The sequence below is a fragment of the Phaenicophaeus curvirostris genome, chromosome 31 (genome assembly GCF_032191515.1).
Source record: "Phaenicophaeus curvirostris isolate KB17595 chromosome 31, BPBGC_Pcur_1.0, whole genome shotgun sequence".
Classification (NCBI taxonomy): Eukaryota; Metazoa; Chordata; class Aves; order Cuculiformes; family Cuculidae; genus Phaenicophaeus; species Phaenicophaeus curvirostris.
This window is the reverse complement of record NC_091422.1, coordinates 4,100,936-4,125,397: the sequence shown is the minus strand read 5'-3', so window position 1 is coordinate 4,125,397 and position 24,462 is coordinate 4,100,936. Positions and strand designations below refer to the sequence as shown.

General features: G+C 37.3%; 1 long non-coding RNA gene and 1 pseudogene across 1 annotated transcript in view; one reads left to right on the top strand and one right to left on the bottom strand.

Moving 5' to 3' along the window:
- The window catches only part of LOC138732447 (uncharacterized), a 251,304-nt gene that overhangs the window by 90,946 nt on the left and 135,896 nt on the right, over positions 1-24,462 (top strand). The window lies entirely within an intron of this gene.
- On the bottom strand, positions 1,119-22,916 carry LOC138732420 (zinc finger protein 654-like; annotated as a pseudogene).

Below are 24,462 nucleotides of genomic sequence, written 5' to 3'. Positions count from 1 at the left end.
GAGTAGGATTTTGAATTTGAGTTCTTTTTACCTCCAGGAAGAGAAAAGGAAGCAAAACTAATGCAAATATCTGTTTAATTTCACAGAGGATTATTACCAGAGGCATTACTGAATAATTAAGTTGAGGTTCCAGAACTACTCAATAGCCTACTTCACAATAAAATCCTTAGTATTGCAAGTGTGAGCCGTTGCTACAATAAACAGATCTTTTATGCACCTCTTGATATTTTGCTCCTTAGTTTTTACGTACCCTTTGATTTAAGCAAGATGGTCATCTTATTATGCCACACACACATTGTGATGAAATATTCAGTAAGCAAACTAGCTAGGCAGGAATAGTTGGTCTTTGCTGTCCAACAGTTCTGTGATGACTCCATCTATACAGATCAGTTTTCATTACTGTATCTCGTGTGCCTACAATAACATTAAAATTTTCAGCTACTCGCACAGAACTGGATCCCAAATAAAGCATTTTTTGGTGGCAAGGCAGTATAAGGTAAATTAGAGGATAAGTTAGCAGAGTAATTAGACAATGTGCAGATCTACCACACCTCTGGTTGGGGTGAGAAGACTGAAAACTACAACAGCATCTTTTTGGTTTCTAAATGTCCAGTATTTCAAAGTTGCATACAGAATCATAGAATGCTTTGGGTTGGAAGGGACCTTTATCAGTCATCTAGTCCACCCACCTAGCAGGAGCTGAATGACTCAAATTTCCTGTTTCCACATTCTAATTGTTTCTATGAACAGTGAATTTTGGATAAAGTGCTTAACATTTAAGTCTAACTCCTTCACTAACTTCTGAGAAAGGCTAGCTTTTCAAGAGATACTACTAGATAAGGTTGTAATGTGTCTTAAGGTCAAGCCAATACGCGTTTTCTCCCTTCCTCTAGACAGCAAATAAGTAGTTACAGTACTGAGTTGTGACCTACCACCATTAAGCAATATCACATCTGTGAAACATGCTCTTCCTGATCTTTTTTTTTTTCAACTTGACATGTGCTCTGCTTTTGTCTGCCTTTTCTAAACTATTTTTTTTAAAACGGGAAGCTATCTGAAGTTCTTCTCAGTCATGCCAACAGCTGAAGGACCTCTACTTGCATGAAATCAGTTAATGCAAGCTTAACCCCCTTCACATTCTGTATTTGCTTCAGTCTGCTTCTGCTAACAGCCACACAATTATGCATGTATTTCTTGTGTTAGTCTTCCTGCACCTACAACGATGTTTTACAGGACACTTAACACGCACATTTACTATAGCCTTGAACAGGGCTTCATGTGCATGCATTTGATTTCCATTGCATGTAACTTTCACACTTCATATTGCATCAACTCACTTTTCCTTGCATGCCCCATACTTCAAGTTTTGGCTATTTGAGCATTCCATCCATCTTAAGATTTCTTTCTACACTCCTCTTTTTGGATTCTAAGTTTATTAAATGAGCTCTATGTTTTTTTCAGCAGATAATGGAATCACGTACTAAAACTCTGAAAGAAGAATGCATGGTTCCACTACACATTTTTTTATCCACATTATAATAACACCTTCTTGAATGATTCCTTCCCAGCTGTGTAGATAGCTATACTTTAACCCCACATTTTCCATCTAAACTAGGTTTCAGAATTGGGTGGTTTAATTTCCATAAGGCAATTAACACCTTTGCCTTCTCTGCTTGCTCAACCGTCTGCCTTATTTTCTTCAAGCCTTCATGCTAGAAAGACTGTGCCGCTAAGCTTCTATCACATGTTTGGAATGAACGTGGCTTTTAGGATAACTGGTACTTTGGGGATTTTGTAGCAACCTTTCTGGACTCAAGACCTGCAGAGCTCCTATTTATTCCTCTGTGAGTTTTGTCTAGAAAATGTGCTTTGTCTTTATCAAGGTCATGGTTTTCTTTAGTAATTTGAGACTGCTTTATGATTAAGGCCAACTGGGAAACGAACTGATGCTTCTTCTTGTAGTGTTTTCTTACACCACTCCTCATTCAATACATTTTCCCCACAACATTGAATCAGGCACCTGTAAAAGAGAATGCATTGGGATCAAAATGAAGACCAATCAATGAAAATCACTATTTAATCTAGAACACCACTTATGTTTTTCAACACATTCAGTTTTAAAGGAAAGATTAAGTTTCCCTCTTCTGATCCATAAGAAGCCTTTTCCATTAGAGCTGCCTACCAATTGTCCCCATCTCTTTCTTATTCTAGACAGTACATCCACTTTGAACTTCCAATTTAGTACTGTACTGTAATTATCTAAATTCTGGCACATGACAGTTGCTTAGAAGTAGTGTCTGTCTTATCTATTCCATTAGGTGGCCCGTTTTCACAAATCATTTTCTAGTTGGTGTTCACCTCCAAACAAATCAACTCAAAAGGATTGTAAAACTTACTTTCATCATCTGAATCGAATCCAAAGAGCGTCTGACACTTCTTTTGTGCAAGGTGAGCCTCAAGTGCTTCTGAATTACAGTAGATGGTCAAGCAGTTGCCACATCTAAGTCTTTCTGTTGATTTGCTACAAAGTTTATCTTGTTCAGAATCAGCATTTACTTAATCAGTCAAAATTTTTCTACGTTTTGGCATGCTAATGTATCGTTCATCAAGATAGCTTGGAGGCAATGGTCTAACATACGGTTTTGTTAAGATGACACCATATGAAGTAGTCTCTGTTGTCTGATTTGGTTTAGAAGGTAAATGTGAGGCAGCAGTATTATTTTGTGGTACGTCATGGCAGTTCTGTAAAGCCGGTAACACTGACCCATTTTCTGTCCTTGTTTCATCTGCCACTCTGTCCAAAGGTATTTCTGATGACTTTGATGACGTCTTATCTAGGTCACTGTGCCCATTGACCAGTTGGTCACTAACAACATTAGAGTTTTCAGAATTTGGCTGTAACACAGGTGTCTTTTGGTCTATCAAACTTAAAACTGTAGCACTACCCTCAGATGAACTTTCATTTCCATTGTGAATTCCATTATTTGGTTTATTCTCACCAGTTTGAATATATGTCTTTGGTTCTGTAGAATCCTTTCTTGATTTCCATGTTGGAACTGGTAAATCTACGGTTTCTTTTTCATTAATAGATTCATCATCTTGGTAACTACAGAGTTCTGAAGGATCATCTGAAGAATCTTTTTCACTCGCACCTTCTGAACATTCTGATGTTTTATTTAAATAATGCTGAGCCTCATGTTCATACAGCAAAGGGAGCTCCTCAAATAGCTCACAGCACTCTGCAAAATTGCACTGAGCCTTAAAAACACTATGACTTTTTGTATGTTCTGCAAGCTCAGTTGACAGCTTAAATCTCTGATTACAATTAAAGTGTAAACAAAAGTAAACATTTGGATACACATGTCTCTTCAGGTGGTCTATAAAGTGTTGGGAATCAGCAAATTTTCTCTGGCAGAACCGACATTTTCCTTTATTCCATTTCATTATATGCTGCTGCACCTTCAAGTCAGTCGGATGAGCTTTTCTTGCATGTTTATTGAGAAATCTTATCTTTTTAAACACTCTAGCACAACCGCTAGCAGGGCACTTAAAGCTTCCTTCTTCATCCGTAGCGTCAATGTCTTTTTGAGGACAAAAAGATCCATTCACTTTGTGCAGAATAGGCGATTCTTTACTAGAGCTCTCATCATCTTCGGGCAAACTTCCTGTACTTAGAGTATCAGGAACATTATTAAAACAGCTGTCACTACTATTCTCAGTAGCATCATCATCCTGGTCACTTAGACGGTTTTCCACCACATCAAATACCTGTTCTACATTCTCCTCCTCCACCTGGACCACAAGGTCAGCACTTGGAGCTATTGCAGTCTCTGGTTCATTATCTTTGGAACCATCAGAATTCCCATTTTCAAGAGACAGAGAAATATCAGAACACTCTAGTTCATTAGGAGCTGGAGCCTGCTGACTAGACTCAAGAACTGCAGCAAGATGTTGCCTTTCTATCTTCCTGACATGATTCCTTAAGTGCTTCAGCATAAGTCCTTTTTGCCTGAACTTTCTGGTGCACAGTACACAGGAAAAACTGCCCTTTTTTTGGTGAGCTTGTGCATGTTTCACAATGTGACCACCAAGAAATTCTTTGTTGCATATTACACAGCGGTGTATTGGTTCAGTTTGATCTAACATTTTAGATGCCTCAAGAGCTTCATGGTTCTTTTTGGCATTACCTTTGGACTGGGCTTCAGAGTGATCTTCAGGGTCAAGCTCCCCATTGCTTACATCTGTTAAGCAGACACGTTCCTCACTGAGAGTCCTATACTCTGTTATCTTCTCTGTATTTGCAGCAGAGTTTTCCGGTGCACTTTCACTTAAGCCAGTGAAGGCTTTATCGCCCAATAATGCTAAACAATTCTGCTTGATCATCAAGAAATTCCAAAACTCAGGATCAAAAGACAAACCTTTTTTCAAAATTGGAAGCAATTCAAAACGTACACGGTTTTGAACAGAACTAGTGCATTCATTGTATTCTTCATCAGCACATTTATATAAATATTCAACAGTGTAGTAAGATTCCAAGGGGCGCTCAAGAAAAAAGATTGAAAGAGCACAAATTCTGAGGATCTCCAAGTCATTTGGCAGAAAATGTGCAATTGCTTTATAAATAAGACTTTTCATGTTGGGATCTTCACGGAGATCCAACTGTAGGGCACATCCACATATCTCAACACATATCTGAAGACCATCTTCACCAACCTACAGAAAGGAAATTACAATATACATAAGTACAAATAACGCATAATGGTATTTTCCTTATGGGCTCACAGAATTCTAGAGCCTGGAAGTAATTATTTTATTTTTTTTATATCAGACCTACAAGGAAAAGAATATAAACAATGCACAAACATCAACATCCCATTTATATTCAGCTACTTAAACAGTTATGAGTTCAGAAAGCATCCTGTTAGTTAACTTCACTTAAAGGTATGTACATTGTAAAACAATGTTCAAACAAAACTAAAATACAGATATGCTCAAAAATAACATCTGGTTTGCACCATAAGCCATACAGCTACCATCAACAAAGCTTCAGATATTTTTGCCACGTGCAGTTCTATAGTTAAAGGTAATGATTTGGGCATATAAAACAAGACTGCTGCAAATCATACCTGACCTAGCAGTATCTTCCATCTGCACCTTCATTACCTAGGCTGTTTTGCATTATAATTGGACAGTTACTCTATATTTTGTCCTCATCCCAATTAATTTTATTTGCATTGCATTAAAATACGTGCTATAAAATACTGCCTTCCATTTTAAACAATGGCCACTAGTGAAACAACAACTCATGGCGATGCTTTCTTAACGACTTGACTTTTCAGAATTGACAAACTATCCTTCCAATAAGAATTCCTGCCCTGCCCTGAATATGTAGTTTGGAGGGATATCAGAAACATGCTGATGTAGTGAGAAGAGTTTCAGGGAGTTTAGAAATCAGTAATGCCTATCTATATTTAAATGGATATTAAAAGTTACATACTAAGCTCCATAAGTAGTGGGTTAATAAAAAAAATATGATCATTCAGATGCAAATACAAGTTATTCACATCACCACAAGTACTTAAGAATACATACTGAGATAAAAATCTTGAACAGCAGCACATCATTGCATTTAGAACTGTACAGCAGCACCAGTAATTTATAATTAATTTAGGGCATAGAATATGAAGGAGCTCTGGTCAGCCAGGTTAATGATAAAACCCACCATTTCTTTGGAAACAACTTGCACTCCTGTGTGAAGCATTGCACATCAACTCTTTTGCAGATGTTTGTAGAGAATGGTGTAAGACTAACATCTGAAGCACAAAACAGCGCACTTTTCTGAAGCAAAATTATATCTTCTCTTATCTTAGTCTAGCTTTTACTTTACATTACACTAAGCACTTCAGATTTGCTTAGAACCAGTGAAAGAATTCAGAAATTAACAAGGGTTAGCCAGGCTAAAACAAAAGTAAATTATGCTCTTTTCACATTTACTCCACGTATTTATAATAATTTCCCCATTTATTTATAGAGGATGGCATTGCTCAAACCTGCTGCAGACAAACAAAAACTGATAATTCAGTTAACTAATTAAAAAAAAAACTTGAACATTGAAGCACATTCCGGAACTTGACAAAACCTTTAAGTTCATATGGTGTCTTTGCCTATCCCCTCTTCACTTCTTGCCGAAAGTGTCCATTACACAATAAAAACATCACTTCTCTAACTGTTTATAAAAATAATGGTGGGGTGGGGTAAAACAAACAAAACTTACTTCATCCTTAATGACTTTCATGAATGGGAAAATTACTCTGATATTTGTAGCAATTCTTAAAAGTTGGTAGCATTGGTCAACAAATACTTGCTTTGATGGGTTAGATTTAAGCTGCAGTTTACTCCAAATGAAGATCAGCTCCCTATAAGTACAGAACAAAATATTTTGATTAGACTGAGTTTTAGAACTCTATCACTAAGCATGATGCATTACTAAGAACATTGTACATTCTGCAACTAAAATAACATTTGAAGGCATAATACCAATATATGTAACACCACAATAGTACCCAATGTGCATAACAGAAAATGCAACTCAATTACTTCATTAAAGCATTCAGAGTATCTCCTATCACTGAGCCAATTAAATAGTCGATATTAATGTATTCAGCTTAGTATAGAAAACTGCATAATAAAATCTGATGCTACAGCACCTACCCAGGCAATAAATGTTACACTGAACGGAAAGCTCTGTGTGCTCTTGAGATTAAATTACTTCTAGTGCAAGGATGAGGAATTCCTCAGGAAAGTGCCTGGAATATGGAAAATGGGAGCGTTGTAGAAAGCTAGCTTCTTATATGATCGATTGATAGGAAATATTGATGTTCTCCAGTTCTGTGTGTAATAGAATTTCCTTTTTTTACTGCTGTCATCACTGGTCTTTCTAGCCAATAGAGGTTACATTAAAGCATCAGGCTTTAAAGCTATTCAGATATCTCTAGGATCTTCAGTCAAATAACATTTCTGACTGATACCAGGTAACAGAAAAACAGACTGCTAACAGAACTCCTACACAGGTATTGACGAGTTTAGTCTACAAAATATAGCTAATTGAAGTTAACCTATAAGTTCTATGCAATTCAACTCAGAGACTTGGAAAAGCAAGTTTTCGTTTTAAGATTTGCCAGCATGAAGATTTTACAGAGAAGTACATATAGCTAGGACTAGGTAGAATTCCTACCATAACACTATAATGAAAACAGGGGACCAATCGGCTTCCATTTTCAGAAGGAAGGCACCTTTTTATTCCACTAGCCTCCTCCCTCAGAAAGCACAAACTCAGTTACTAACATAACATTTGGCTGATCTTCCAGAGTCCCTAGTATGTGCCAGGTACATATCAGACAAAATTAAGCTTGTCTAGTGAGGTCAGTGCCTGCATGAAGGGAAGTGACAGAACTATCTATAACAAAACATCAACTTCACTTCTAAATTTAGGACAACTCTACAATTCTGCTTGACATGTTAAGAGCTAGACAAGCGAGCTTGACTTTTTCTTTCGTTAAGAGCCCAAGAAAACTGAAGTTGAAACATCCAGCTTACATAGAGGAAAGCGTGAAAAAGGAGTTCTACAAGCAGCTCTGCCCACAAAAAAATTAGTTTGACATGTTTTCTAAAGATACAAACTGTTCACCTCTGCCTTCACCAGGCTAGAAATCTGCATACTTGAAAGTCTTTGCAAACTTCATGCACATGCCTGATGCTAACTAGTGTCTTTGCACACCAAACCATTCATAACAGTTCAGTAAAAGTCTCAATCTGAAGTACAGAAGAAGGAACATTTTTGCTGTTAAATATTAAGCAGTTAAAAAAACCAACTTATTTTCTACTTCATCTCACATTACTTCAGAGCAAGCCATTTCAATAGTAATCACATTGAATTTGAGAAAACTCATATTATTATGAGAGATTAGAGGTTGAAGTGGCTTGCCATGTGTTCAAACAAGTGTGACAGCTGGCACAAGAAAAGAGCCAAAAAAGTAATGGAGAAAACTAAAAGCAGAAGCAGCTCCGTTGGTAAAAAACAAGCTACTAAATCAGTTTAACTACCATTTGACTAGATTCTGATGTGAAATATTTTAGTCTTACACCTCCATGTAGATGAAGGCTTCTCAAGCTCATTTCCGATTTTGATAATCATTAGGGATTAAAGCATTCTTGAAGAGCTGATTGACTCCATTTCAGCCACTTAAATGCTCTGGATACCAACTGAAATCAGCAGCACTTAAGATTCTGTGTCACTGACCCCAACACAGATGATAAACTTGAGATAATGTAGGCAGGAGGAGTTTCTATTTGCTCTGTTATTATGGCATACTAGTATAGCACTTAAATGACATTTACTTCTTGGCTAGTAGAACTTAGTCCAGACTGAGGTCTGTGTTTATTGTGGACACAAGTTGGGGAAATTTAAATTGTTACTGTGGGATCACAGAACTCCGTACCTCTTTATCAGAGGCAACCAGGTATTCCAGCGTGTCAACCCCCCACAAAAAACCACACCACTGAGTGCCTCCATCAGCAACGTAAGAGAATGGTTAAGCGTGTCCTACCTTAGCTAGGTCTAAACCCTTTGCTACTATTGACAAGTAGAAAGGCTATCTTTCCTGGGGTACAGAGAGTACGCTTCACCAAACATTTACTAAATGGCCAAAGGCTGACTGAACATACAGGAAAAAAATCCCTGACTTACTGAATTTACTGCACAGGAACCATTTGAAAACAGCCAAAACAGCATTTAGAAATTTCCTGGCAGAGAAAGCAAGCCATTCTACTATACTTGTTCCATCAAAATTTGCCTGTCTTCCTAAAGAGACATCTCTTTTTTGATATTAGAAAGTCATTAATCACATCATCAGGGACTGATCCCTTACCAGTATCTTGTACACAAAAATTTCTAGTAAGACCACACACAGCTTGCTCTGTGCTTAATAACTGGGCTTTCACTTAAGAAAAATAATGCAGATCATCTAAATCTAGAATTCCTTCTTACTGGCAATGAGAACAGCAAGAGCTTTGTGACAGAGCTGCCTGAAGTCCATCTTCCTCAGACTTAATAGGAGAGCTAACGGTTTCAGTGTGAAGATTTCATATAGGCTGCTTCACATTAAGCAATAGCAACTACTTGCTATTTACACCTTTCTAATCTATTCTGATCTTATCTTTGCTAGTCGTGTTGGATGGTAGATCTTTGCAGGATCTGCAAGGTCCTCAATTCTGGACAAGGCAAGATGATTTAAGCTGTGCTGAAGTCACTAAAATCTTCCCTAGGTAAGAAAACACAATGTGGGCTCCTACTTCAAAAATCTGAATGACAGTATAGTCATGCCCTCACAAGCTTTGTTCCAGTTTACATTATCTATTAAGCATTATACAGATTTCTCTTGCTGGTTACACAATTGTTAAGGCTCAGACTCTGTAAAAAACCAAAATAGCTATTCTAGCTGCACAGACATAACTGCTCTAAATCCTTTCAAAGATCCACAAGTTTTATATTCTGAACATAAGATTAAAATACTAAGATGTCAAACCGGTTTCTTTATTAAACAGATATGAAACATTAGTCTCTTTTGGAATTTCATGTTTGACATCCAGTTTGCCAGAATATAAGGATAGGCATCTTGTTTTGAACAGCAATGTTCAAAATGGAAGATGCAAGATTTGATGATCAGTTGGGTAAGAGCAAGGTTAATATGTTAATACAGCAAAAGGTATAAAAATTAAATTTAATTTAATATTTTTAAAAAGACTGAAGCCCCAAACCAGAAAGCACTAGCAATGTAACTGATACGCATAAGTCAGGAAATGTAGCATTTGGAATCAAAGCTAGATTCCGTTCCAAAGTTGGTCACTGGGCTCACACAAACTATGTACCTTTTTTGGTTAAACTTCTTAATCTGCCCTATGGGGACAGTCATGCCCATCTTCTTCTAAACAGACTGAAAAATGCCACTAGGTATTGCCAATATGTTGTACCATAAATGTATGTCAGTCATAATTCAACAGGTTTTTATTCAACATAATAATTTACTTATCCAATCATTAAGGAAAAATGTTATTAATAAACCAAGTATTTTCATGTCTGACCTTCACTACTTCCTCAAGAAAAAAGAAAGGAGACATTTTTCAATTCTCTGAAACGTGGGAACAAGCAAATCCTATATAGATTCTAAATTCAATTAAAATTAGTTATGCAGATTAGCAATGTAATCTATATTGACACGAAAAAAAAATCAAATCTTTAACCCTTTTTCCTTCAACTTCATAATCAAACAAATTAAGCATACTTTATCAAGGAATGCAGATGTTACTTTAGGTACAAAACTTATACAGGCTAAATAAAAGCATTATCTTGCCTAGTCATCTTTCACTCCTCAGAATAATGGAATTTGTTTCTATAGGTCTTTAGAAACGCTTCTTAGCCATAAAAGTGTCCAACTATCAAGCCAATTCAGCGTGCATGTAACATTCTCTCTCAAATGTTTTCTAGAGGACCATCATTTATGTTACGGCTCTGTTTATGAAGTAGAAGTTTGCATAATTCATAGCACATTTTCAGAACCACATTCTCTTTTAAGACACATGGGTGACATTCTACAGTTCTGTTATTAAAAGCAGTGTCATTTAATGAGCATAACAGCAAAATATCTGCATTGCCAGAGAGTCAGACTGTATATTGTTACACATTGCTAATAATAAATGTCATATTTTTAGGTATTTAGAGCCTCAACTACGAAGGCTCACCTTTCTGATACTTTGAAACAGTTAATAAGTGTTATGTACTATATAGCCTACCACTGAACATGATGGTGTGTAAAAAGGCAACAGGCGGAACAGATATAACTAGGAATGTTTACAGATCATGTTAGACTGGTATTTTAAACTCCAGCTGTATCTCAAAGTTATGCGTGTTTCATTTTGGCAATAAGCATTTATTATCTGCTAAGCTGCTTCACCAAAAATAAAGTATTTACCATATACAATACATGTCCCCATTTTGAAGCTGTGGGACTAGGAACGATTCACATAGCTGTAAGGCTAAGGTAGTCTTCCCTTCTTTTTCAGTGTTGCAGATGATCTCAATTCCACTCTTGCAATCAGTCCTCAACAAGTGCTATACAATTAAAATAAAATCAATTTAGATAAATTTGCTAGCATGAAATAAAAAACCTATCAGACCTTGCTATATTAAAGAAGCTACTGAAAATTTCAGGGATTGCTATTAACATAGGACAACTATGGAACACTTTTTGTGTACGTCTGTGAATAGAATTTTTTGAGATATTTAGAGCTCTTCCATATTTCTGAGTAATGACAATCAATAATTGTCTGGAAATTAAGATTACACAAAACCACTTTTTTGCACAATGGCAGCTTGTTCTTAAAACAAGGTTAAGAAAACAATTGTTACCTAATAAGTGCTATCAGTGGTAAAAGTAAGGCCACATACAGCTAGTGTCATTTTACACACTGAGGCATCATTAAAAAACAACCTTCAACACTAACAAAACCATATAACATACAAAACACTGGACTGACATCAATTAGGCTCAAGTGCTTTTGCTAAAATAATGAATACTAAAATAGCCAACATACTGAAATTACAAAATATTAATTTCTCAAGTTATTTGGGGAATATATCTACAAGTAAACTTGACCAAAAAATTCCATTTAGGTCAACAAGATTTGTAGGTGCTTAACATTTAACCTTTCAAAATGCAAGCCAGCACTAAGTTAAACACTGGTGCAGTCATCTGATTTTATGACATTTGGTTCTACAAAACCAGAGTTCCATATGTTCCTCTTGACAACTTGTACACAGTAAGTATAATGTACCACTTCATTAAAAAAAATGTATACTGACAAACAATACCTCCTGGAATAGCTGATCTTCTAATGGTGACATATAAAGACAGGTGAAAAGAGCTTGATGGAAATACAGATCTTTACTGATATCTGGATGATTTATGCAAGATTTGATAAGAGCCATTGCCTCAGGGATGCGTTCACAGGCAATAAGGTATCTGGCACGTAGTTCAAAGAACAGTGGATTTTCAGAGCTTAAATATTTATTAACTGTACAGAAAAGAAAGATTTAAAGGCAATTAGAATATGAAGTCCAAACAACAAATATATTTAAATGTAATGTTGTTTTTAATAGTGCAACGTCAACAAATGCTATAAAAAAGGGTCTGCTAAAGAAGCTATCATATTAAATTAAATACCATCAAGAACCTGTCTTTCTACTTGGAAACAAATTGTTACTTTACAGTAATCTAATTCAGCAGTTTGTTTCTAATCAACACAAGGTGTTGCAAAGGATTAGTAAAATACACACTATACAAAAGCAGATATGAGCATTTTCAAGAAAGAAAGCTCCCTCCTTTCTTAGAACTTGGAATCCAGGTGATTGTCGGACATATAGAGTCGACATCACTTCCAACGCTATAATTATAAATATTTAAACAACTGGGATACTCATCACCCATTAAAATGAAAGAGGTCAGAGTGGTGAAAAAGTTTAATGCAATTCACATACTGTTCCTTTAAGTAGCTTTGAACACCTTAACTTAGCTTGGAGAAATGGAAAATACACTTCATCTAAAAGTGCTACTATGCACCATTCTAAATCCTGAAATACCTTTAAAATCTAGGCCCCGACTTCTGGAAATTTTCAGACCTAAAGGCTAAGATTAAAAAACTCCAGGCCTGTCAGTCTGACCTCAGTGCCAGGGAAAGTCATGGAACAGGTGATCTTGAGTGCTATCATGAAGCACATGCAAGAGAACCGGGTGATCAGGCCCAGTCAACATGGGTTCACAAAAGGCAGGTCTTGCCAGACTAACCTGATCGCCTTCTATGACAAAGTGACCCGGCTACTGGATGAGGGAAAGGCTGTGGATGTGGTCTTCCTGGACTTCAGCAAAGCCTTTGACACAGTTTCTCACAGGATTCTGCTTGAGAAACTGTCACCTCTGGCCTGGACAGGCGCACACTCTGCTGGGTGGAAAACTGGTTGGATGGCCGGGCCCAGAGAGTGGTGGGAAATGGTGTGAAATCCAGCTGGAGGCCAGCGACAAGTGGGGTTCCCCAGGGCTCAGTGCTGGGTCCAGCCCTGTTCAATGTCTTCATCAATGACCTGGATGAAGGCATCGAGTGCACCCTTAGCAAGTTTGCGGACGACACTAAGCTGGGTGGAAGTGTCGATCTGCTGGAGGGTCGGGAGGCTCTGCAAAGGGATCTGAACAGGCTGGACCGCTGGGCTGAGTCCAACGGCATGAGGTTTAACAAGGCCAAAGGCCGGGTCCTTCACTTGGGGCACAACAACCCTATGCAGTGCTACAGACTGGGAGAAGTCTGTCTAGAAAGCTGCCTGGAGGAGAGGGACCTGGGGGTGTTGGTTGACAGCCGACTGAATATGAGCCAGCAGTGTGCCCAGGTGGCCAAGAAGGCCAATGGCATCTTGGCTTGTATCAGAAACGGCGTGACCAGCAGGTCCAGGGAGGTTATCCTCCCTCTGGACTCGGCACTGGTGAGACCGCTCCTCGAATACTGTGTTCAGTTCTGGGCCCCTCACCACAAGAAGGATGTTGAGGCTCTGGAGAGAGTACAGAGAAGAGCAACGAGGCTGGTGAAAGGGCTGGAGAACAGGCCTTATGAGGAGCGGCTGAGAGAGCTGGGGTTGTTTAGCCTGGAGAAGAGGAGGCTGAGGGGTGACCTCATTGCTCTCTACAACTACCTGAAAGGACGTTGTAGAGAGGAGGGTGCTGGCCTCTTCTCCCAAGTGACAGGGGACAGGACAAGAGGGAATGGCCTCAAGCTCCGCCAGGGGAGGTTTAGGCTGGACGTTAGGAAAAAATTCTTTACAGAAAGGGTCATTGGGCACTGGAACAGGCTGCCCAGGGAGGTGGTTGAGTCACCTTCCCTGGAGGTGTTTAAGGCACGGGTGGACGAGGTGCTGAGGGATATGGTTTAGTGTTTGGTAGGAACGGTTGGACTCGGTGATCCGGTGGGTCTCTTCCAACCTGGTTATTCTGTGATTCTGTGATTAAAACTAACATTTGAACAGAATGGTTTCAAGTGAGATACTCAAAATACTTAACATTTAAGTAATTAGGAAATTACAAAAAAGGTAATGTCTCTGTTATGAAAGACAGTAGGTCTCTTATGAAAGATCAGAGATCCTAGCTTCTCTTAAAAGTTAACATATCACACAAGGATGCAAAATGCAGTATTGCTGCTTTTATTTTGAGAATTGTTTGCATCTTGTTAAGTAAATGCACACTGTGAGGTGCTAATGGTGTGCCAATGTTTATGTAATGCATTGGACAATATGGCCTGATTGTCCTCTTACATATTTCCTCTTCCACAACACAGGTTAACTTATTATACCATTCCCACTTTCTGTGTAGTGAACTCTTAGGTCAGTATGCCCCTCTGCTCCATAAATAAGAATCCCACTTCTGACAGTACAAGTTCCCAGGGAAGAGGGTCTCCTACACCCTTGAACATTGACAGCACAAGTGCCCAGGGACAGAGGTTTCCTAGACCCTCCAAGACTTTTTTAAATAGACTGCGAGTTCCAACTACACCACTGGCAGGATTGTGCTCCCTCCCTGTAGCAGAATGCTTCAAGACAACTAACTACAGAAGCATTTAGCCAAGTCTGGAATACATTAAAAATGGCTTGGAGAACACAACATCTGTTCTTGTCCAGGCAGCATGCGCACTGCTTTGTTTTAGTGACAGATGCCAACCATCAGCTTAGACACCAATTAACTGCTTACATCTCAGTGTACCTCTGTCTACAATATTGTTGTAGATGTTCACAGTATGCTGTCTTATTCTTTCTAACTACTAAAAGTTTATTGCTTCTATATTTCAATACTACTATTTTTCTTTAAATCCAAAGATTGCTTTCCTTTCCAGCCCTCTCAAAACAGACTGCAACATCTTGGAGCACACTAAACTCACGTAAAGACAGACCCAGCTTGGTTTGTCTTGGCCTAAGCTCCTCCAAGTAATTAATGAATCCAAGACAGGATTATGTAGTTCACACAGAGCATATTTATCAAACTGACTTTTGCAAGTAATGGTTGGTGACTCAGCAAAAATTGGCAGTTTTCCTCATTTATGATCCCTGAGGAACTATATGGCTAAATTTCAAGATACACACCAAACACTGCCAGCCTATAAAGCAGCACATAAAGTTTGCTTTGTGTAAGACTTCACAAGCATCAGATTTTAGAGGAAGTGAGGCAAGAAAGAAAAAGCTCCAGAAGATATTATCTAAAATAAAATATTGGTCACCACAAATGAGATGCATCAAGGGTATGTGCGTGCAGGACACGGAAAGATAAAAGGAGGAAGAATACCTCAGTAGAGGGGAAGGAGAAGTGGCCTGCAACAAAAGGAAGCAAAATGATCACGTAGTGACAACAGGCAGACTCATTTCTACTCTGCCAGGTTAAAACTAAGTAAAAATCCTCAAATTGTTACCTGTCATTTAGAGACTTTATGATGTTCAAGGGAATAACTAAGGGAAAGGACTAAACTAATTCTTTGAGAGAGATCAAGACTGAAGCCTAACTTCAGATCATAACCACCAAAACTTCTCAAGTTCGTCACAAGATACAGAACAACAGGATTATTTCTTCTCATTTTGTTTCTGTAGGTCTTTGTCTAGAAGTTTATCAGATATTGAATAAAAGTCATGGGTAAACCATGTTGCTTGAGTGCCTGCTTTCCAAGAGAAAAAACAACAAAGACTACCTAATCAATTGTGTTACTATTCTATCAAATACTGTCCCTGGCAACGGGGGCAGCTCTCTGAGCTGTTCAAACTTTATAGTCCTCTACCTCTCGCTAAAGAACCAACACATTATCATAAACACAGTAATGAATTTGAATTGTGCATTACACCATAGTAACTGGAGAAATACTAGTATTTTCGACCACTATCAAATAGAAAGACTTTTAAGAGATACCAGCAAATATATCGCCTAAGCTGTTAGTAAAGATTTTACTGTAGACTGGATACGAACTTCCATTAACATTCTGGTAATGTTTGTTTCTACTTGCCATCAAAATTGCAGGTTTACTTTGCACCTGAACAGAAATCTTTTTCCTACTCCCAGCTCTAGGAATTACATACACATAAACAGAAAGCATCTATCAGGTGTAGTCACAGCCCTCGTTCTAAACAGAACCAAGAAAAGTCACAAGCATGAGTATTTACAATTTGAAATGAAAATCAAACAAGTCAGAGCACCATGAGACAAAAATGCAGATCAGGTCCTCCCTAATCATGTTACTTCAGTAGCTTAAGTGAAGTCAAGTCACTCTCCATGCTCTTTCAGGAGTTGAACACCTGAGTTCAGTAAATTCATTTTATAAGTAAACCGCTTAGTAGTCTCTTATCTGAATAATCTCATCTCTACACTACAAAAGCAGACTTAAACCACTAGCAAGAAAAAATTAGTTTTATTAAAGAAGAGCATCAGCACATTTTACTACAGAAAAACAGTTAAATTGTGTGCAACACTTGCTGTCAACACCTGACCCTAATATTAAAAAAAGCATTACTTAACACATTTTTCAGTACTCTAAAAAATTAACGTGGTACATGATATACCTAATTCCTGTGATACGGGTTTTGCTTTAAGAATTGCTTGTAATACTGGATCCTCCCATGGTCCACCATCTCTGATGATACGGGTTACTAGTTCCAGGTTCATATTTCTGTATTTACTTAGAAGGTTCTGACATTCCTACATGTAAAAAGAAAAACTATTAGAAAAAGAAAAAAATCATCTAAAGTTAGACAATTCAAAAGTTAAGAGACAGGAAAAAACTATGCATATTTAAATATTTCCTCAGTCAACAATTCAAACTACAAAGTCATTTATTGTTTGAGCCTACACAAAGCCCTAAAGCAACAATTTATGTTCTCTGAAAACAATAATACAGAACTATGGAAGACAGAATGCTCATGTTTTCTACAGGCATGCAGCAAGAGCTTGTCATTTGCATAACAATGTACAGATTTAGACACGCTGATGCTGGATTTGTGATCCAGTGACAGTGTCCAGATTCTACAAGGGAAAAAACAAATTAAGCCATGTGAGTCACCAGCCCTCAAGCAATAATTTTTCTCCAAATCTCTACATAACAAATTCTGCTTGCCTAAAATAATCCAGAATGTTTTAGCCATCCATGATTTTCACATATGCCAAGTTCAACACTCTCCCTTGTTACTTGCTGGTAAAAGTGTCAACATTAATCAACATTTGAATTTTCATCACAAGAAAAGGGTATCTAATTTTGAAACAAAAAGTTGTAGCTGAAGAATGGCTTCTATGCACATACAATTAACTTCTTCACTTATGCTTCTTTACTGTGAATTCGTTTAGTTTCAACTAAATATTTTTATTTTATATTCAGATAAATGTGTGATGGTAAAAAATCATTAAGTAACCATCACAATGGTTTTCACGACCATTTTGAATACACAACTGATTCAGAAATTATTTCTCTAGAAAATGATGTAGAGGCATATTCAATGTATTCATTGTTTAAAAGTCATGGCAACTAATAAGACTGTTTTCGAAAAGCACTCATTGCAGGACTGCAAAAAATCTCCAATTACTCTCACGCAAGAGACCCTACCCATTCCTGAGCCACTCCTTGACCCCATTATTCCACCAATTCTAATTAAGCATGTAAGTGCTGCTGGATTTGATGATTAAGGTAAATAGTGCTGACACATTAATTTGTAGCAGCAGTAACAAACAGGTTTCAACATAAAAATAACAGAGACAGCTATTTTTCAAACTACAATTCTGTTCTCAGTATTAACAGAAGAAGCAACCCTGGTTTTCATTCTATGGTGGCACAAGTGGTTGTGTTCCCATGCAGTGAATTCAACTCTGAAATCAGTTCAGATCAAAAAGACCTAACTGGCAAAAATGGTAAGTTTGTTTTTTTTTAATCCAGGATGATTTATCTTATGCAGTTTTATATAGCCAGACAAAACCTTGTCCCAGTCAGGTTATGACTGACTGTGCTCGTGCCTTGTGCTGTGTCATAAGCACACCAGCCTCAAACAATGAGAGTTTATGCAGACTCAAAGAGCTGACTAAAACAGAGCTTCAATTTCAATCTTACTGTTTAAAACCACAGCGGGAACCTTAAGGTTTCATGTCGTGAACTGGTATGCAACACTGGATGACATTAAGTTTTAATTCGTTATAATGAAGCAAAGCTTCCCTCTACTATACAGGCTACATATAAAGTAAGTCTTTAACAATACTGGTATAACAAAGAGGAGCGCATTTTGCTTACTCCAAGTAGATTCAAATAGCAATGCTAACGATAAACATTAGAATAAATGGCTTTTCCTTTAAATATCCATCCCCTTCCCCCCTACACCCTTTGGTTTTAAATGTAAGTAAAGCAACTACCTCCTCTCACTATAATGGCATGTTTTCTCCAGGTTACATATTTACATATCCACAAAACCTGTCTTTACATGTACTAAAATAATACTAAAAGTTTATATAAAGTAGGCAACACTACCTGGATTGAACCTAAAATATCTTTCAAAGGATCTTCATAGAACTCATCCTTTCCAAAGAACAGCAGCAATTCAAAAAAACTCCTAAAAAACAGAAGTGGTGACAAGTCAACCAAACTAAAAACATTCATTCAAAAAATGAAACTACCACAAGTCTTAGTTTTCACAGGACAAAAATTGAAATTAGGACTTTCATAAGTTCTAGACTAGTGCTCATGCCAGAGTCAATCTAAAAAGTTCAGCTAATGCCCACACTCTAAACATAACTCATATTTCAAAACCTTTACATTGGTCTGATGTTTTGTCTTGGATTTCATCAGTTACTTACACACACACTGCAAGCATTTTTCAGAAGGCATCGAGTCCCAAATACAATACAGCTATAGATAAGCTAACGAGATCAAATCAAACAGATTATACTTAAGCACGATTTAAAACTCCTTCTGCTGCACCCTTTTCATAAGTTCAGGACATTTAGATCACAGAACCTGCCTGATCATCTCCCTCAAGAACTCCTATGTCCTCAATACTGTGTCTCCTCATTCACCATTACAGAACTGAACCTTCACCAAAAGCAGAAATGTTGGTCAGTTATACAGCAATTTTCAGGAAGAAAGAGGACAACTGTAAAGTTACTATAGCATGCACAGTGTAGAAGAAGTTACATTCAAGGAATGGAAACTTCATGTCAATGCAGATTCCCAACAATTCATGATTTCACGTATGATAAGCACTTTCTACTTAAAACATTTTGTTCCATTTAGGCCTGCCACACCACAGTACCCCCTGAAGTCTTTATATGAAAACCTAGATTCAAACTGACCTGTGGCCTCCGTGTTTTCCATCATCTTACAATAGCTTTATTTATTTATTTATTTAATTTTAAATACAGTGACTGAGACAAATAATCCCAATAACAGTATAGGAGAGGCTGTTAAAAGGAAGATTTCCAGAGCTCAAGTCAATTTAAGTCTTTGCTTATAGAAGCATACTTCCAGAATAATACTTGGAATACAGGCAATTCATTCAAAAACTAGGCAGTTGGATATCCTGGATCTGCATGCAACTCCAGTGCCCCCGCTACTGCTCTGCTTTAAGACTGAGAAATTTAATTTCTCTTTGGAAAAGGTAATAAACCAAGTCTTGAACTAATGTAATCTGCAGCTGCTGCTTGAGAAAGTCATGAGCAGCAGGCAATAACTACATGACTCTCAGAGGGAAAGACAGTACTGAAAGATAAACTGCGTATCAAGGGAATTTTAGAAATATGACTGAAGAGGCTTCGGTCTTGTAACAGAAGAAAATAGGAATAATTTTCCTTAAGACTATTCTAGACATTTTCCAAATGAACTGGGCCAATAAGGAGGCAGAGAGGGAGAAGGTGGAAGATAATTCCTGAAAGAGGTTCCAGCACTCTTCCAACCTACAGGTTTTTGAGTGAAGATCTTGCTGACAGCAAATCCTTTGACTACAGCATTTAGTCTTTTGTTGCAACAGCTCTTAAAACAAAAGGCAGATTTTCATGAACAGCTGGACAAGGAACGCCTTGCAGAATAACTCAATTCACTGCAGTCATCCACAAATTTAAATCTAATTACATTTAAATGTATTTGAAGTTAACAGCCAAAGCATTCCTAACAAAAATGTTTATTAAAGTTAATTAAAAGCATAGTAAAACGGGAACTTAAGGCATTTTTTTTCCTCTATATAACATTTTCAGAAATACAGTGCATTAAAAGATCTTAACATTCATGTAAGCAAAATGCAGCTTTGTACAGAAATAACAAAAATAATAAAAAATTAGATTTCCTTCAGATTATGCTGCAGTAATTTTTTTCCTAACCAGCCATAAGCTATGCCAAAAACAGACCTAAAAAATTTAAGATACACATCCATTATGTTCAATGACAAAATTTTTCTCCATGTTAGGTACTTGAATCTCAACTCAAATACGGCATTAAAAAAAACAACCAGTACCCAAGTAAGTACTTTGTTCTGGAAAACATTATTTCATTTCATGTTGATAAACAAAATTTTGGAGCATTCTTGACTCTCAGGAAAGGTCAGACATGAGTCATGTCATGGTCTAAAAGGCAGTCAAGTTGGAACTTATTTAAGGCATCAACTAGTTATAGCAAATGACGCATGCGTTGATTTTTATTTGCTTTGACTGTTTTAAAGAAAATAGGATCTTAATTTCCAGATTCTTTTTTTGGTTAACAGTGAACAAGTGTACACTACAGTTTTCTTCCCTATCACCACATCTGCTCCAAGCTTATCAGACTAATATTTATATCTTGATAGATTACTTTATATTTCCTCATCACCAGTCTCCATTCAGTTAAAATTACTATAGTCAATTCCAGCTTGGCCCTGTTATCTTAAACCAATTTGCAGCACTGCACATCCCTATTTAAACCCATCCACTTATAATGATGGTGTTTCTGAATCTATCATATCACTACTTTGATATTACAGACATCAGAAGATTGCCTAACAACACTAGTATGCTGGCAACATTATTAAAATCCTGATATTAATGGTAATACTGGTTCACTTGTGATGAATAGCAAGGCTAATAAGTATAAGAAATGCAACAGTCATTACTGTTAATAGTTTATCGTCTGGTTACTAAGGAAATCTTACTTGAATATGAAAATAGTTAAGCAGATTTTTGCTCTCCAAGAACTGAAGACTTGATATACACCAAATTTTCAAGAGAGACTCATGCAAGGTTTCCCAGGTAACTGTAACTACCAAGTCTCAGGATCACTTTATGGTATCCCATGCAAAACTAGAGCAGACAGGAACTCAGCGACCAATTCTAGATTATCAAGAAGGGACCACCTTACATACAATAAATACCTGCATTTCTACCTTTTCTCCTCCCACGCTTTGACATATACAAGTATACAAACATCATGATTTTCCTAAAAATTAGTGAAAAAACAACCCAGGGTAACCATGGTTTGACGCAATTGCTGGTCATTCTTTGATATCTAAGGATTCCAGTTTTAAAAACCTTGGTCTTATGATTCCACAAGTAGTCCCATGTCACACACACAAGAATAAATCTCTTTGGTGAAGTTTCTCCAACACTTAAAGACAGCCTATATTCTATCAGAGTACAGAATAAAGCCTTGACTCCTATGTAATTAGTACCAACAGCTCAACAATGATGGAAAGGATAAGCAACCCAGTTGTCCTGACCGGGTAAACTAAAAGAGGATGACTAGGAGAGCATTCACTTCTGATGACTACATGAAGCAGGAATAAGACGCTTACACGTAAAATTCTGAACTGAGATACCAAACTGCATTCAAAAGCACTGTTCAACAAGAAAGCCATTTAACCAGCTGGACAAATGAATCCAGTTTACTCAAACCATACTATAAAGCTATCTTTTAGATGTTCATCCCCATAGGCTGAGAGAAAATAAAGTATATTGCATCTCAGCTCAGTATATCTAACTCACTTAAAGACTTTTTTTTTATTCCATTCCACACTAAGGTTTTGAAATGCGAAAAGCAGGTTTTTAGAACATGAAAAAAATTGCTTTTACTTATCTACTGATCATTACCCTGACACTTTCAGTCTTCGTATGGGAAAACCACCAATGCATCAAGAAGCATCAAGATTATAGAAAGATTTATGATGCAACATTCTGTAGTAAAGTTGAATATGACATTTTCTCAGTTAACTGTTTAACAAGTCAGCTTTCTGATGACTCAGACATAAAAATCCATTTTAAAATTGACTAATTTCTTAAACACTACAAGAAATTTATCTTAAATACTTCACTTATTACATCACTAGAGGCAGAACGGTAAAAACTTTAGATATTACAATCATGTACTGTCAAAGATCAGTCTTCAAATACTTCAAAATAAGACTATTCCAAAAAGTCTATATAGTTATCACTTATTTCTTTAGATTATTTATTTTGCAGGAAAACATGTGACAACATTGTAATGCCTGACTTGAAGATTCAGATGACATAAAAAGACTGAATTCTAGGTTTTGTACCCTCAGTTAACAATTCTTGGTTCCATGTATCTACGTCACCTGGTAAAATTACTCTAAAAAGCTCTGAGGATCTCTGAGACCCTATTGCTATTATAAAAGTAACACATTTACACATAAAGTAATAAAATAAATAAGATGTACTTACAAAGCTAGGCTACTCAATACGTATTGTACATGCTCACATTCAGCTGGGAATGATTCACAGGCAGATGTGAAACAACAGAGCGCCGTCTGAAGCACCTGAAGCTGAGGCAGAGGAACTTGCCACCTTCCAGCATAGTCTTCAACAACCTAATGATAAAAACATTTAAATATATATTACAAGGGAAAACATTCTCTTTAGTCAGAAATACTAAGTATTTAGTATTGTACCTGCTTTACCTCCCCTCCTTCTCCCTCAGGTGTAGGGTGTGTAATCGAAAAAACTGACCTACATTATAAATTATAAAGGACCTTAAACTATTCTTTTTCAGAGGCTAAGGCAGGAAATAATTTCTTCTTACACAGAATCACAGTAGATACTACACTCTGCATTAAAACACAGGTTTCCATTTCACAAGAGGATACAAGTTAGAGAGTCTATAACAATACTCAGATATTCCATTCTAAAACTTTCAATGAAGGGATTGAGTAGAGTGCACTATTTCTGCTTTTCTCTGCTGACATAAAGGCACAAATATACCAGTCACCTCTTCTTATCAGAAAGTAAATATAGACTTTTTTATCCATACGATGGAGGTAAGACTAGTTATGCTCTGATTGGAACTGCATTACTATTTATAGGGAAATATGAAGATGAAAAAAGTGTTTTCATGAAGAAAATGGAGATAAATCCTTCCTTGGTCACCTTGTCAATCTTGTTTCTATTAATAAATGCAAACTTCTGGCACTATGCCCACATTGGGAGGCTCAATAACCCAGGACCACCTGGTATTTCTATACAAGTCCCTTGAAAGGCTCCATCCTTGTAGAGCACTCCATGTATAAAACACAGCACTGAGTTCAGCACAAGGCAACGTAACAGAACAGACATCAGTAAAGGCACCCACCAATTCTGTAATAGACCAGTCGTTATGCTACAGTGACCCAGCAAGCAGAAGGCCAAGGGCTTTGGCTTGTCTCTTCTCCTTTAATGAACAGCTAAGATGTGACTCATATACAGTACTCTACGCAGCGACTGAAAACTGTTTCTTCTATGCTCTTGCACGTGGCATCTCACTGCACTACAGTCAGGCTCACTTACTCTTGCTTTATATTTTTTTCATCATAACAGCACAGTTTCAATAATAGCAGGAGTGGATTAGCTGCACTTCAGAGCTTAGGGCACTCTCCTCCAGCTAAGTAAACCTGAGACCTCCTACATGCTGACAAAATGAGAAGCAGGTTGAGAAACACAATGCCATCAGCCATGTCGTAGAAAGGAAGGTAAAGCACTTGACCATACAGAAGACACAAGTAACTGGCTTCAAGAATGTTAACGAAGTGCCAATCCTAGTTATACCTGTATATCCACATCAAAAGCCAGGCTGACCAACAAAGCACAGACTGAACAAAAAAACAGATACATCTCTGTTCAGGATTTTTTTCAATTTAAAAGCCTGTGAATCTCACAGATTGGTCTGATTTCCCATGAACTAAAGAAAGCACTTAGAAGGCAGGTTAAGGGGCCTACATTTCTATTTTCAAAGTTGCATGCCTAACTTTGTTCAAGGCTCTGCAAGATGGACAGTGTCTCCATTTCTGTCAGTTTGGTTATAGCTGCTCCAAAGCAAAGCAGTTACTTACAAAGGGACCAGCAACTATTTCTC